Source organism: Crinia signifera, chromosome 6 (genome assembly GCF_055691185.1).
Source record: "Crinia signifera chromosome 6, ASM5569118v1, whole genome shotgun sequence".
Taxonomy (NCBI): domain Eukaryota; kingdom Metazoa; phylum Chordata; class Amphibia; order Anura; family Myobatrachidae; genus Crinia; species Crinia signifera.
This window is the reverse complement of record NC_139222.1, coordinates 44493713-44510953: the sequence shown is the minus strand read 5'-3', so window position 1 is coordinate 44510953 and position 17241 is coordinate 44493713.

Sequence of the window (17241 nt, the reverse complement as noted above, 5' to 3'; positions counted from 1 at the left end):
TGCATTGCATTAAACAAGTCCAATGAGCGTCCCAAAATGGCCGGCCTGCCTGCTTTCATCCATCAATTGTTCTAAATTTTTCATTACCCAATGAGCTGAGGTGGAGTCTTAGCCAGTGGTACCATCAGGGAGGTGTGTAAAGCACTTTAGGCTAGACAGCCAATCAGCTGCCAGCTTCCATCTGTCAATCAAATACAGCAGCCAATCAGAAAGCTGCCCATTGATCAGCAGGCCCTTTATGACATCACAGACAGACCCTCAGAACTATCTGTGCATGTCTAATGGCTGGCTGTCAGTTGGGCGGGTGGGTGGCAGAGGGAGGAGATGTCTGTCTCGTTTCTCCTGAAAATTGCGGTTTTTCTGCGTTTACGGGAAAAGTTGAGGTCCGTCGCGCAAAAGTGGGATATCCTAGAAATCACCTTTTAAAGACGCACATTTCTGGCCCCCCTAAAATGGGCATTTCAAATGAGAAATGAGTCCAATTAACAAAATAGGGTGAATAAGTATGTATTTCAGTGGTGAGTTAGCAGGTTATTGGGGAAGTAAGTCCTGATATTTTTGGAGGTTGCAGGGGCCACTACACCATTCAAAATAGGCAGGCTTTAGCATATGCAGTTAGGCCCCGTAGGAAGATTTTAGCTAAAAAGTGCCCCAAACACTCAAACGGGCTAGTATCTGGGAAGGAAAAACATGGGAAACATGACTTAGACACCAAATGATACACTGTATGCCATGTTTCCAAATTTTTATGCACAGTGGTTACAGCATGAAGCGAATGCATGTGAAAATACAAAGGTGCATTGCATTAAACAAGTCCAATGAGCGTCCCAAAATGGCCAGCCTGCCTGCTTTCATCCATCAATTGTTCTACATTTTTCATTACCCAATGAGCTGAGGTGGAGTCTTAGCCAGTGTTACCATCAGGGAGGTGTGTAAAGCACTTTAGGCTAGACAGCCAATCAGCTGCCAGCTTCCATCTGTCAATCAAATACAGCAGCCAATCAGAAAGCTGCCCATTGATCAGCAGGCCCTTTATGACATCACAGACAGACCCTCAGAACTATCTGTGCATGTCTAATGGCTGGCTGTCAGTTGGGCGGGTGGGTGGCAGAGGGAGGGGATGTCTGTCTCGTTTCTCCTGAAAATTGCGGTTTTTCTGCGTTTACGGGAAAAGTTGAGGTCCGTCGCGCAAAAGTGGGGTATCCTAGAAATCACCTTTTAAAGATGCACATTTCTGGCCCCCCAAAAATGGGCATTTCAAATGAGAAATGAGTCCAATTAACAAAATAGGGTGAATAAGTATGTATTTCAGGCGTGAGTTAGCAGGTTATTGGGGAAGTAAATCCTGATATTTTTGGAGGTTGCAGAGGCAACTACACCATTCAAAATAGGCAGGCTTTAGCATATGCAGTTAGGCCCTGTAGGATGATTTTAGCAAAAAAGTGCCCCAAACACTCAAACGGGCTTGTATCTGGGAAGGGAAAATATGGGAAACATGACTTAGACACCAAATGATACACTGTATGCCATGTTTCCAAATTTTTATGCACAGTGGTAACAGCATGAAGCGAATGCATGTGAAAATACAAAGGTGCATTGCATTAAACAAGTCCAATGAGCGTCCCAAAATGGCTGGCCTGCCTGCTTTCATCCATCAATTGTTCTAAATTTTTCATTACCCAATGAGCTGAGGTGGAGTCTTAGCCAGTGGTACCATCAGGGAGGTGTGTAAAGCACTTTAGGCTAGACAGCCAATCAGCTGCCAGCTTCCATCTGTCAATCAAATACATCAGCCAATCAGAAAGCTGCCCATTGATCAGCAGGCCCTTTATGACATCACAGACAGACCCTCAGAACTATCTGTGCATGTCTAATGGCTGGCTGTCAGTTGGGCGGGTGGGTGGCAGAGGGAGGGGATGTCTGTCTCGTTTCTCCTGAAAATTGCGGTTTTTCTGCGTTTACGGGAAAAGTTGAGGTCCGTCGCGCAAAAGTGGGGTATCCTAGAAATCACCTTTTAAAGATGCACATTTCTGGCCCCCCAAAAATGGGCATTTCAAATGAGAAATGAGTCCAATGAACAAAATAGGGTGAATAAGTATGTATTTCAGGGGTGAGTTAGCAGGTTATTGGTGAAGTAAGTCCTGATATTTTTGGAGGTTGCAGGGGCCACTACACCATTCAAAATAGGCAGGCTTTAGCATATGCAGTTAGGCCCTGTAGGATGATTTTAGCTAAAAAGTGCCCCAAACACTCAAACGGGCTTGTATCTGGGAAGGGAAAATATGGGAAACATGACTTAGACACCAAATGATACACTGTATGCCATGTTCAAATTTTTATGCACAGTGGTTACAGCATGAAGCGAATGCATGTGAATATACAAAGGTGCATTGCATTAAAAAAGTCCACTAAGCGTCCCAAAATGGCCGGCCTGCCTGCTTTCATCCATCAATTGTTCTAAATCTTTCATTACCCAATGAGCTGAGGTGGAGTCTTAGCCAGTGGTATCATCAGGGAGGTGTGTAAAGCACTTTAGGCTAGACAGCCAATCAGCTGCCAGCTTCCATCTGTCAATCAAATACAGCAGCCAATCAGAAAGCTGCCCATTGATCAGCAGGCCCTTTATGACATCACAGACAGACCCTCAGAACTATCTGTGCATGTCTAATGGCTGGCTGTCAGTTCGGCGGGTGGGTGGCAGAGGGAGGGGATGTCTGTCTCGTTTCTCCTGAAAATTGCGGTTTTTCTGCGTTTACGGGAAAAGTCGAGGTCCGACGCGCAAAAGTGGGGTATCGTAGAAATCACCTTTTAAAGACGCACATTTCTGGCCCCCCTAAAATGGGCATTTCAAATGAGAAATGAGTCCAATGAACAAAATTGGGTGAATAAGTATGTATTTCAGGGGTGAGTTAGCAGGTTTTTGGGGAAGTAAGTCCTGATATTTTTGGAGGTTGCAGGGGCCACTACACCATTCAAAATAGGCAGGCTTTAGCATATGCAGTTAGGCCCCGTAGGAAGATTTTAGCTAAAAAGTGCCCCAAACACTCAAACGGGCTAGTATCTGGGAAGGAAAAACATGGGAAACATGACTTAGACACCAAATGATACACTGTATGCCATGTTTCCAAATTTTTATGCACAGTGGTTACAGCATGAAGCGAATGCATGTGAAAATACAAAGGTGCATTGCATTAAACAAGTCCAATGAGCGTCCCAAAATGGCCGGCCTGCCTGCTTTCATCCATCAATTGTTCTAAATTTTTCATTACCCAATGAGCTGAGGTGGAGTCTTAGCCAGTGGTACCATCAGGGAGGTGTGTAAAGCACTTTAGGCTAGACAGCCAATCAGCTGCCAGCTTCCATCTGTCAATCAAATACAGCAGCCAATCAGAAAGCTGCCCATTGATCAGCAGGCCCTTTATGACATCACAGACAGACCCTCAGAACTATATGTGCATGTCTAATGGCTGGCTGTCAGTTGGGCGGGTGGGTGGCAGAGGGAGGAGATGTCTGTCTCGTTTCTCCAGAAAATTGCGGTTTTTCTGCGTTTACGGGAAAAGTTGAGGTCCGTCGCGCAAAAGTGGGGTATCCTAGAAATCACCTTTTAAAGACGCACATTTCTGGCCCCCCTAAAATGGGCATTTCAAATGAGAAATGAGTCCAATTAACAAAATAGGGTGAATAAGTATGTATTTCAGTGGTGAGTTAGCAGGTTATTGGGGAAGTAAGTCCTGATATTTTTGGAGGTTGCAGGGGCCACTAGACCATTCAAAATAGGCAGGCTTTAGCATATGCAGTTAGGCCCCGTAGGAAGATTTTAACTAAAAAGTGCCCCAAACACTCAAACGGGCTAGTATCTGGGAAGGAAAAACATGGGAAACATGACTTAGACACCAAATGATACACTGTATGCCATGTTTCCAAATTTTTATGCACAGTGGTTACAGCATGAAGCGAATGCATGTGAAAATACAAAGGTGCATTGCATTAAACAAGTCCAATGAGCGTCCCAAAATGGCCGGCCTGCCTGCTTTCATCCATCAATTGTTCTAAATTTTTCATTACCCAATGAGCTGAGGTGGAGTCTTAGCCAGTGGTACCATCAGGGAGGTGTGTAAAGCACTTTAGGCTAGACAGCCAATCAGCTGCCAGCTTCCATCTGTCAATCAAATACAGCAGCCAATCAGAAAGCTGCCCATTGATCAGCAGGCCCTTTATGACATCACAGACAGACCCTCAGAACTATCTGTGCATGTCTAATGGCTGGCTGTCAGTTGGGCGGGTGGGTGGCAGAGGGAGGGGATGTCTGTCTCGTTTCTCCTGAAAATTGCGTTTTTTCTGCGTTTACGGGAAAAGTTGAGGTCCGACGCGCAAAAGTGGGGTATCGTAGAAATCACCTTTTAAAGACGCACATTTCTGGCCCCCAAAAATGGGCATTTCAAATGAGAAATGAGTCCAATGAACAAAATTGGGTGAATAAGTATGTATTTCAGGGGTGAGTTAGCAGGTTTTTGGGGAAGTAAGTCCTGATATTTTTGGAGGTTGCAGGGGCCACTACACCATTCAAAATAGGCAGGCTTTAGCATATGCAGTTAGGCCCCGTAGGAAGATTTTAGCTAAAAAGTGCCCCAAACACTCAAACGGGCTAGTATCTGGGAAGGAAAAACATGGGAAACATGACTTAGACACCAAATGATACACTGTATGCCATGTTTCCAAATTTTTATGCACAGTGGTTACAGCATGAAGCGAATGCATGTGAAAATACAAAGGTGCATTGCATTAAACAAGTCCAATGAGCGTCCCAAAATGGCCGGCCTGCCTGCTTTCATCCATCAATTGTTCTAAATTTTTCATTACCCAATGAGCTGAGGTGGAGTCTTAGCCAGTGGTACCATCAGGGAGGTGTGTAAAGCACTTTAGGCTAGACAGCCAATCAGCTGCCAGCTTCCATCTGTCAATCAAATACAGCAGCCAATCAGAAAGCTGCCCATTGATCAGCAGGCCCTTTATGACATCACAGACAGACCCTCAGAACTATCTGTGCATGTCTAATGGCTGGCTGTCAGTTGGGCGGGTGGGTGGCAGAGGGAGGAGATGTCTGTCTCGTTTCTCCTGAAAATTGCGGTTTTTCTGCGTTTACGGGAAAAGTTGAGGTCCGTCGCGCAAAAGTGGGGTATCCTAGAAATCACCTTTTAAAGACGCACATTTCTGGCCCCCCTAAAATGGGCATTTCAAATGAGAAATGAGTCCAATTAACAAAATAGGGTAAATAAGTATGTATTTCAGTGGTGAGTTAGCAGGTTATTGGGGAAGTAAGTCCTGATATTTTTGGAGGTTGCAGGGGCCACTACACCATTCAAAATAGGCAGGCTTTAGCATATGCAGTTAGGCCCCGTAGGAAGATTTTAGCTAAAAAGTGCCCCAAACACTCAAACGGGCTAGTATCTGGGAAGGAAAAACATGGGAAACATGACTTAGACACCAAATGATACACTGTATGCCATGTTTCCAAATTTTTATGCACAGTGGTTACAGCATGAAGCGAATGCATGTGAAAATACAAAGGTGCATTGCATTAAACAAGTCCAATGAGCGTCCCAAAATGGCCGGCCTGCCTGCTTTCATCCATCAATTGTTCTAAATTTTTCATTACCCAATGAGCTGAGGTGGAGTCTTAGCCAGTGGTACCATCAGGGAGGTGTGTAAAGCACTTTAGGCTAGACAGCCAATCAGCTGCCAGCTTCCATCTGTCAATCAAATACAGCAGCCAATCAGAAAGCTGCCCATTGATCAGCAGGCCCTTTATGACATCACAGACAGACCCTCAGAACTATCTGTGCATGTCTAATGGCTGGCTGTCAGTTGGGCGGGTGGGTGGCAGAGGGAGGAGATGTCTGTCTCGTTTCTCCTGAAAATTGCGGTTTTTCTGCGTTTACGGGAAAAGTTGAGGTCCGTCGCGCAAAAGTGGGGTATCCTAGAAATCACCTTTTAAAGACGCACATTTCTGGCCCCCCTAAAATGGGCATTTCAAATGAGAAATGAGTCCAATTAACAAAATAGGGTAAATAAGTATGTATTTCAGTGGTGAGTTAGCAGGTTATTGGGGAAGTAAGTCCTGATATTTTTGGAGGTTGCAGGGGCCACTACACCATTCAAAATAGGCAGGCTTTAGCATATGCAGTTAGGCCCTGTAGGATGATTTTAGCTAAAAAGTGCCCCAAACACTCAAACGGGCTTGTATCTGGGAAGGGAAAATATGGGAAACATGACTTAGACACCAAATGATACACTGTATGCCATGTTCAAATTTTTATGCACAGTGGTTACAGCATGAAGCGAATGCATGTGAATATACAAAGGTGCATTGCATTAAAAAAGTCCACTAAGCGTCCCAAAATGGCCGGCCTGCCTGCTTTCATCCATCAATTGTTCTAAATCTTTCATTACCCAATGAGCTGAGGTGGAGTCTTAGCCAGTGGTATCATCAGGGAGGTGTGTAAAGCACTTTAGGCTAGACAGCCAATCAGCTGCCAGCTTCCATCTGTCAATCAAATACAGCAGCCAATCAGAAAGCTGCCCATTGATCAGCAGGCCCTTTATGACATCACAGACAGACCCTCAGAACTATCTGTGCATGTCTAATGGCTGGCTGTCAGTTCGGCGGGTGGGTGGCAGAGGGAGGGGATGTCTGTCTCGTTTCTCCTGAAAATTGCGGTTTTTCTGCGTTTACGGGAAAAGTCGAGGTCCGACGCGCAAAAGTGGGGTATCGTAGAAATCACCTTTTAAAGACGCACATTTCTGGCCCCCCTAAAATGGGCATTTCAAATGAGAAATGAGTCCAATGAACAAAATTGGGTGAATAAGTATGTATTTCAGGGGTGAGTTAGCAGGTTTTTGGGGAAGTAAGTCCTGATATTTTTGGAGGTTGCAGGGGCCACTACACCATTCAAAATAGGCAGGCTTTAGCATATGCAGTTAGGCCCCGTAGGAAGATTTTAGCTAAAAAGTGCCCCAAACACTCAAACGGGCTAGTATCTGGGAAGGAAAAACATGGGAAACATGACTTAGACACCAAATGATACACTGTATGCCATGTTTCCAAATTTTTATGCACAGTGGTTACAGCATGAAGCGAATGCATGTGAAAATACAAAGGTGCATTGCATTAAACAAGTCCAATGAGCGTCCCAAAATGGCCGGCCTGCCTGCTTTCATCCATCAATTGTTCTAAATTTTTCATTACCCAATGAGCTGAGGTGGAGTCTTAGCCAGTGGTACCATCAGGGAGGTGTGTAAAGCACTTTAGGCTAGACAGCCAATCAGCTGCCAGCTTCCATCTGTCAATCAAATACAGCAGCCAATCAGAAAGCTGCCCATTGATCAGCAGGCCCTTTATGACATCACAGACAGACCCTCAGAACTATATGTGCATGTCTAATGGCTGGCTGTCAGTTGGGCGGGTGGGTGGCAGAGGGAGGAGATGTCTGTCTTGTTTCTCCAGAAAATTGCGGTTTTTCTGCGTTTACGGGAAAAGTTGAGGTCCGTCGCGCAAAAGTGGGGTATCCTAGAAATCACCTTTTAAAGACGCACATTTCTGGCCCCCCTAAAATGGGCATTTCAAATGAGAAATGAGTCCAATTAACAAAATAGGGTGAATAAGTATGTATTTCAGTGGTGAGTTAGCAGGTTATTGGGGAAGTAAGTCCTGATATTTTTGGAGGTTGCAGGGGCCACTAGACCATTCAAAATAGGCAGGCTTTAGCATATGCAGTTAGGCCCCGTAGGAAGATTTTAACTAAAAAGTGCCCCAAACACTCAAACGGGCTAGTATCTGGGAAGGAAAAACATGGGAAACATGACTTAGACACCAAATGATACACTGTATGCCATGTTTCCAAATTTTTATGCACAGTGGTTACAGCATGAAGCGAATGCATGTGAAAATACAAAGGTGCATTGCATTAAACAAGTCCAATGAGCGTCCCAAAATGGCCGGCCTGCCTGCTTTCATCCATCAATTGTTCTAAATTTTTCATTACCCAATGAGCTGAGGTGGAGTCTTAGCCAGTGGTACCATCAGGGAGGTGTGTAAAGCACTTTAGGCTAGACAGCCAATCAGCTGCCAGCTTCCATCTGTCAATCAAATACAGCAGCCAATCAGAAAGCTGCCCATTGATCAGCAGGCCCTTTATGACATCACAGACAGACCCTCAGAACTATCTGTGCATGTCTAATGGCTGGCTGTCAGTTGGGCGGGTGGGTGGCAGAGGGAGGGGATGTCTGTCTCGTTTCTCCTGAAAATTGCGTTTTTTCTGCGTTTACGGGAAAAGTTGAGGTCCGACGCGCAAAAGTGGGGTATCGTAGAAATCACCTTTTAAAGACGCACATTTCTGGCCCCCAAAAATGGGCATTTCAAATGAGAAATGAGTCCAATGAACAAAATTGGGTGAATAAGTATGTATTTCAGGGGTGAGTTAGCAGGTTTTTGGGGAAGTAAGTCCTGATATTTTTGGAGGTTGCAGGGGCCACTACACCATTCAAAATAGGCAGGCTTTAGCATATGCAGTTAGGCCCCGTAGGAAGATTTTAGCTAAAAAGTGCCCCAAACACTCAAACGGGCTAGTATCTGGGAAGGAAAAACATGGGAAACATGACTTAGACACCAAATGATACACTGTATGCCATGTTTCCAAATTTTTATGCACAGTGGTTACAGCATGAAGCGAATGCATGTGAAAATACAAAGGTGCATTGCATTAAACAAGTCCAATGAGCGTCCCAAAATGGCCGGCCTGCCTGCTTTCATCCATCAATTGTTCTAAATTTTTCATTACCCAATGAGCTGAGGTGGAGTCTTAGCCAGTGGTACCATCAGGGAGGTGTGTAAAGCACTTTAGGCTAGACAGCCAATCAGCTGCCAGCTTCCATCTGTCAATCAAATACAGCAGCCAATCAGAAAGCTGCCCATTGATCAGCAGGCCCTTTATGACATCACAGACAGACCCTCAGAACTATCTGTGCATGTCTAATGGCTGGCTGTCAGTTGGGCGGGTGGGTGGCAGAGGGAGGAGATGTCTGTCTCGTTTCTCCTGAAAATTGCGGTTTTTCTGCGTTTACGGGAAAAGTTGAGGTCCGTCGCGCAAAAGTGGGGTATCCTAGAAATCACCTTTTAAAGACGCACATTTCTGGCCCCCCTAAAATGGGCATTTCAAATGAGAAATGAGTCCAATTAACAAAATAGGGTAAATAAGTATGTATTTCAGTGGTGAGTTAGCAGGTTATTGGGGAAGTAAGTCCTGATATTTTTGGAGGTTGCAGGGGCCACTACACCATTCAAAATAGGCAGGCTTTAGCATATGCAGTTAGGCCCCGTAGGAAGATTTTAGCTAAAAAGTGCCCCAAACACTCAAACGGGCTAGTATCTGGGAAGGAAAAACATGGGAAACATGACTTAGACACCAAATGATACACTGTATGCCATGTTTCCAAATTTTTATGCACAGTGGTTACAGCATGAAGCGAATGCATGTGAAAATACAAAGGTGCATTGCATTAAACAAGTCCAATGAGCGTCCCAAAATGGCCGGCCTGCCTGCTTTCATCCATCAATTGTTCTAAATTTTTCATTACCCAATGAGCTGAGGTGGAGTCTTAGCCAGTGGTACCATCAGGGAGGTGTGTAAAGCACTTTAGGCTAGACAGCCAATCAGCTGCCAGCTTCCATCTGTCAATCAAATACAGCAGCCAATTAGAAAGCTGCCCATTGATCAGCAGGCCCTTTATGACATCACAGACAGACCCTCAGAACTATCTGTGCATGTCTAATGGCTGGCTGTCAGTTGGGCGGGTGGGTGGCAGAGGGAGGAGATGTCTGTCTCGTTTCTCCTGAAAATTGCGGTTTTTCTGCGTTTACGGGAAAAGTTGAGGTCCGTCGCGCAAAAGTGGGGTATCCTAGAAATCACCTTTTAAAGACGCACATTTCTGGCCCCCCTAAAATGGGCATTTCAAATGAGAAATGAGTCCAATTAACAAAATAGGGTGAATAAGTATGTATTTCAGTGGTGAGTTAGCAGGTTATTGGGGAAGTAAGTCCTGATATTTTTGGAGGTTGCAGGGGCCACTACACCATTCAAAATAGGCAGGCTTTAGCATATGCAGTTAGGCCCCGTAGGAAGATTTTAGCTAAAAAGTGCCCCAAACACTCAAACGGGCTAGTATCTGGGAAGGAAAAACATGGGAAACATGACTTAGACACCAAATGATACACTGTATGCCATGTTTCCAAATTTTTATGCACAGTGGTTACAGCATGAAGCGAATGCATGTGAAAATACAAAGGTGCATTGCATTAAACAAGTCCAATGAGCGTCCCAAAATGGCCAGCCTGCCTGCTTTCATCCATCAATTGTTCTACATTTTTCATTACCCAATGAGCTGAGGTGGAGTCTTAGCCAGTGTTACCATCAGGGAGGTGTGTAAAGCACTTTAGGCTAGACAGCCAATCAGCTGCCAGCTTCCATCTGTCAATCAAATACAGCAGCCAATCAGAAAGCTGCCCATTGATCAGCAGGCCCTTTATGACATCACAGACAGACCCTCAGAACTATCTGTGCATGTCTAATGGCTGGCTGTCAGTTGGGCGGGTGGGTGGCAGAGGGAGGGGATGTCTGTCTCGTTTCTCCTGAAAATTGCGGTTTTTCTGCGTTTACGGGAAAAGTTGAGGTCCGTCGCGCAAAAGTGGGGTATCCTAGAAATCACCTTTTAAAGATGCACATTTCTGGCCCCCCAAAAATGGGCATTTCAAATGAGAAATGAGTCCAATTAACAAAATAGGGTGAATAAGTATGTATTTCAGGCGTGAGTTAGCAGGTTATTGGGGAAGTAAATCCTGATATTTTTGGAGGTTGCAGAGGCAACTACACCATTCAAAATAGGCAGGCTTTAGCATATGCAGTTAGGCCCTGTAGGATGATTTTAGCAAAAAAGTGCCCCAAACACTCAAACGGGCTTGTATCTGGGAAGGGAAAATATGGGAAACATGACTTAGACACCAAATGATACACTGTATGCCATGTTTCCAAATTTTTATGCACAGTGGTAACAGCATGAAGCGAATGCATGTGAAAATACAAAGGTGCATTGCATTAAACAAGTCCAATGAGCGTCCCAAAATGGCTGGCCTGCCTGCTTTCATCCATCAATTGTTCTAAATTTTTCATTACCCAATGAGCTGAGGTGGAGTCTTAGCCAGTGGTACCATCAGGGAGGTGTGTAAAGCACTTTAGGCTAGACAGCCAATCAGCTGCCAGCTTCCATCTGTCAATCAAATACATCAGCCAATCAGAAAGCTGCCCATTGATCAGCAGGCCCTTTATGACATCACAGACAGACCCTCAGAACTATCTGTGCATGTCTAATGGCTGGCTGTCAGTTGGGCGGGTGGGTGGCAGAGGGAGGGGATGTCTGTCTCGTTTCTCCTGAAAATTGCGGTTTTTCTGCGTTTACGGGAAAAGTTGAGGTCCGTCGCGCAAAAGTGGGGTATCCTAGAAATCACCTTTTAAAGATGCACATTTCTGGCCCCCCAAAAATGGGCATTTCAAATGAGAAATGAGTCCAATGAACAAAATAGGGTGAATAAGTATGTATTTCAGGGGTGAGTTAGCAGGTTATTGGTGAAGTAAGTCCTGATATTTTTGGAGGTTGCAGGGGCCACTACACCATTCAAAATAGGCAGGCTTTAGCATATGCAGTTAGGCCCTGTAGGATGATTTTAGCTAAAAAGTGCCCCAAACACTCAAACGGGCTTGTATCTGGGAAGGGAAAATATGGGAAACATGACTTAGACACCAAATGATACACTGTATGCCATGTTCAAATTTTTATGCACAGTGGTTACAGCATGAAGCGAATGCATGTGAATATACAAAGGTGCATTGCATTAAAAAAGTCCACTAAGCGTCCCAAAATGGCCGGCCTGCCTGCTTTCATCCATCAATTGTTCTAAATCTTTCATTACCCAATGAGCTGAGGTGGAGTCTTAGCCAGTGGTATCATCAGGGAGGTGTGTAAAGCACTTTAGGCTAGACAGCCAATCAGCTGCCAGCTTCCATCTGTCAATCAAATACAGCAGCCAATCAGAAAGCTGCCCATTGATCAGCAGGCCCTTTATGACATCACAGACAGACCCTCAGAACTATCTGTGCATGTCTAATGGCTGGCTGTCAGTTCGGCGGGTGGGTGGCAGAGGGAGGGGATGTCTGTCTCGTTTCTCCTGAAAATTGCGGTTTTTCTGCGTTTACGGGAAAAGTCGAGGTCCGACGCGCAAAAGTGGGGTATCGTAGAAATCACCTTTTAAAGACGCACATTTCTGGCCCCCCTAAAATGGGCATTTCAAATGAGAAATGAGTCCAATGAACAAAATTGGGTGAATAAGTATGTATTTCAGGGGTGAGTTAGCAGGTTTTTGGGGAAGTAAGTCCTGATATTTTTGGAGGTTGCAGGGGCCACTACACCATTCAAAATAGGCAGGCTTTAGCATATGCAGTTAGGCCCCGTAGGAAGATTTTAGCTAAAAAGTGCCCCAAACACTCAAACGGGCTAGTATCTGGGAAGGAAAAACATGGGAAACATGACTTAGACACCAAATGATACACTGTATGCCATGTTTCCAAATTTTTATGCACAGTGGTTACAGCATGAAGCGAATGCATGTGAAAATACAAAGGTGCATTGCATTAAACAAGTCCAATGAGCGTCCCAAAATGGCCGGCCTGCCTGCTTTCATCCATCAATTGTTCTAAATTTTTCATTACCCAATGAGCTGAGGTGGAGTCTTAGCCAGTGGTACCATCAGGGAGGTGTGTAAAGCACTTTAGGCTAGACAGCCAATCAGCTGCCAGCTTCCATCTGTCAATCAAATACAGCAGCCAATCAGAAAGCTGCCCATTGATCAGCAGGCCCTTTATGACATCACAGACAGACCCTCAGAACTATATGTGCATGTCTAATGGCTGGCTGTCAGTTGGGCGGGTGGGTGGCAGAGGGAGGAGATGTCTGTCTCGTTTCTCCAGAAAATTGCGGTTTTTCTGCGTTTACGGGAAAAGTTGAGGTCCGTCGCGCAAAAGTGGGGTATCCTAGAAATCACCTTTTAAAGACGCACATTTCTGGCCCCCCTAAAATGGGCATTTCAAATGAGAAATGAGTCCAATTAACAAAATAGGGTGAATAAGTATGTATTTCAGTGGTGAGTTAGCAGGTTATTGGGGAAGTAAGTCCTGATATTTTTGGAGGTTGCAGGGGCCACTAGACCATTCAAAATAGGCAGGCTTTAGCATATGCAGTTAGGCCCCGTAGGAAGATTTTAACTAAAAAGTGCCCCAAACACTCAAACGGGCTAGTATCTGGGAAGGAAAAACATGGGAAACATGACTTAGACACCAAATGATACACTGTATGCCATGTTTCCAAATTTTTATGCACAGTGGTTACAGCATGAAGCGAATGCATGTGAAAATACAAAGGTGCATTGCATTAAACAAGTCCAATGAGCGTCCCAAAATGGCCGGCCTGCCTGCTTTCATCCATCAATTGTTCTAAATTTTTCATTACCCAATGAGCTGAGGTGGAGTCTTAGCCAGTGGTACCATCAGGGAGGTGTGTAAAGCACTTTAGGCTAGACAGCCAATCAGCTGCCAGCTTCCATCTGTCAATCAAATACAGCAGCCAATCAGAAAGCTGCCCATTGATCAGCAGGCCCTTTATGACATCACAGACAGACCCTCAGAACTATCTGTGCATGTCTAATGGCTGGCTGTCAGTTGGGCGGGTGGGTGGCAGAGGGAGGGGATGTCTGTCTCGTTTCTCCTGAAAATTGCGTTTTTTCTGCGTTTACGGGAAAAGTTGAGGTCCGACGCGCAAAAGTGGGGTATCGTAGAAATCACCTTTTAAAGACGCACATTTCTGGCCCCCAAAAATGGGCATTTCAAATGAGAAATGAGTCCAATGAACAAAATTGGGTGAATAAGTATGTATTTCAGGGGTGAGTTAGCAGGTTTTTGGGGAAGTAAGTCCTGATATTTTTGGAGGTTGCAGGGGCCACTACACCATTCAAAATAGGCAGGCTTTAGCATATGCAGTTAGGCCCCGTAGGAAGATTTTAGCTAAAAAGTGCCCCAAACACTCAAACGGGCTAGTATCTGGGAAGGAAAAACATGGGAAACATGACTTAGACACCAAATGATACACTGTATGCCATGTTTCCAAATTTTTATGCACAGTGGTTACAGCATGAAGCGAATGCATGTGAAAATACAAAGGTGCATTGCATTAAACAAGTCCAATGAGCGTCCCAAAATGGCCGGCCTGCCTGCTTTCATCCATCAATTGTTCTAAATTTTTCATTACCCAATGAGCTGAGGTGGAGTCTTAGCCAGTGGTACCATCAGGGAGGTGTGTAAAGCACTTTAGGCTAGACAGCCAATCAGCTGCCAGCTTCCATCTGTCAATCAAATACAGCAGCCAATCAGAAAGCTGCCCATTGATCAGCAGGCCCTTTATGACATCACAGACAGACCCTCAGAACTATCTGTGCATGTCTAATGGCTGGCTGTCAGTTGGGCGGGTGGGTGGCAGAGGGAGGAGATGTCTGTCTCGTTTCTCCTGAAAATTGCGGTTTTTCTGCGTTTACGGGAAAAGTTGAGGTCCGTCGCGCAAAAGTGGGGTATCCTAGAAATCACCTTTTAAAGACGCACATTTCTGGCCCCCCTAAAATGGGCATTTCAAATGAGAAATGAGTCCAATTAACAAAATAGGGTAAATAAGTATGTATTTCAGTGGTGAGTTAGCAGGTTATTGGGGAAGTAAGTCCTGATATTTTTGGAGGTTGCAGGGGCCACTACACCATTCAAAATAGGCAGGCTTTAGCATATGCAGTTAGGCCCCGTAGGAAGATTTTAGCTAAAAAGTGCCCCAAACACTCAAACGGGCTAGTATCTGGGAAGGAAAAACATGGGAAACATGACTTAGACACCAAATGATACACTGTATGCCATGTTTCCAAATTTTTATGCACAGTGGTTACAGCATGAAGCGAATGCATGTGAAAATACAAAGGTGCATTGCATTAAACAAGTCCAATGAGCGTCCCAAAATGGCCGGCCTGCCTGCTTTCATCCATCAATTGTTCTAAATTTTTCATTACCCAATGAGCTGAGGTGGAGTCTTAGCCAGTGGTACCATCAGGGAGGTGTGTAAAGCACTTTAGGCTAGACAGCCAATCAGCTGCCAGCTTCCATCTGTCAATCAAATACAGCAGCCAATTAGAAAGCTGCCCATTGATCAGCAGGCCCTTTATGACATCACAGACAGACCCTCAGAACTATCTGTGCATGTCTAATGGCTGGCTGTCAGTTGGGCGGGTGGGTGGCAGAGGGAGGAGATGTCTGTCTCGTTTCTCCTGAAAATTGCGGTTTTTCTGCGTTTACGGGAAAAGTTGAGGTCCGTCGCGCAAAAGTGGGGTATCCTAGAAATCACCTTTTAAAGACGCACATTTCTGGCCCCCCTAAAATGGGCATTTCAAATGAGAAATGAGTCCAATTAACAAAATAGGGTGAATAAGTATGTATTTCAGTGGTGAGTTAGCAGGTTATTGGGGAAGTAAGTCCTGATATTTTTGGAGGTTGCAGGGGCCACTAGACCATTCAAAATAGGCAGGCTTTAGCATATGCAGTTAGGCCCCGTAGGAAGATTTTAACTAAAAAGTGCCCCAAACACTCAAACGGGCTAGTATCTGGGAAGGAAAAACATGGGAAACATGACTTAGACACCAAATGATACACTGTATGCCATGTTTCCAAATTTTTATGCACAGTGGTTACAGCATGAAGCGAATGCATGTGAAAATACAAAGGTGCATTGCATTAAACAAGTCCAATGAGCGTCCCAAAATGGCCGGCCTGCCTGCTTTCATCCATCAATTGTTCTAAATGTTTCATTACCCAATGAGCTGAGGTGGAGTCTTAGCCAGTGGTACCATCAGGGAGGTGTGTAAAGCACTTTAGGCTAGACAGCCAATCAGCTGCCAGCTTCCATCTGTCAATCAAATACAGCAGCCAATCAGAAAGCTGCCCATTGATCAGCAGGCCCTTTATGACATCACAGACAGACCCTCAGAACTATCTGTGCATGTCTAATGGCTGGCTGTCAGTTGGGCGGGTGGGTGGCAGAGGGAGGGGATGTCTGTCTCGTTTCTCCTGAAAATTGCGTTTTTTCTGCGTTTACGGGAAAAGTTGAGGTCCGACGCGCAAAAGTGGGGTATCGTAGAAATCACCTTTTAAAGACGCACATTTCTGGCCCCCAAAAATGGGCATTTCAAATGAGAAATGAGTCCAATGAACAAAATTGGGTGAATAAGTATGTATTTCAGGGGTGAGTTAGCAGGTTTTTGGGGAAGTAAGTCCTGATATTTTTGGAGGTTGCAGGGGCCACTACACCATTCAAAATAGGCAGGCTTTAGCATATGCAGTTAGGTCCCGTAGGAAGATTTTAGCTAAAAAGTGCCCCAAACACTCAAACGGGCTAGTATCTGGGAAGGAAAAACATGGGAAACATGACTTAGACACCAAATGATACACTGTATGCCATGTTTCCAAATTTTTATGCACAGTGGTTACAGCATGAAGCGAATGCATGTGAAAATACAAAGGTGCATTGCATTAAACAAGTCCAATGAGCGTCCCAAAATGGCCGGCCTGCCTGCTTTCATCCATCAATTGTTCTAAATTTTTCATTACCCAATGAGCTGAGGTGGAGTCTTAGCCAGTGGTACCATCAGGGAGGTGTGTAAAGCACTTTAGGCTAGACAGCCAATCAGCTGCCAGCTTCCATCTGTCAATCAAATACAGCAGCCAATCAGAAAGCTGCCCATTGATCAGCAGGCCCTTTATGACATCACAGACAGACCCTCAGAACTATCTGTGCATGTCTAATGGCTGGCTGTCAGTTGGGCGGGTGGGTGGCAGAGGGAGGAGATGTCTGTCTCGTTTCTCCTGAAAATTGCGGTTTTTCTGCGTTTACGGGAAAAGTTGAGGTCCGTCGCGCAAAAGTGGGGTATCCTAGAAATCACCTTTTAAAGACGCACATTTCTGGCCCCCCTAAAATGGGCATTTCAAATGAGAAATGAGTCCAATTAACAAAATAGGGTGAATAAGTATGTATTTCAGTGGTGAGTTAGCAGGTTAT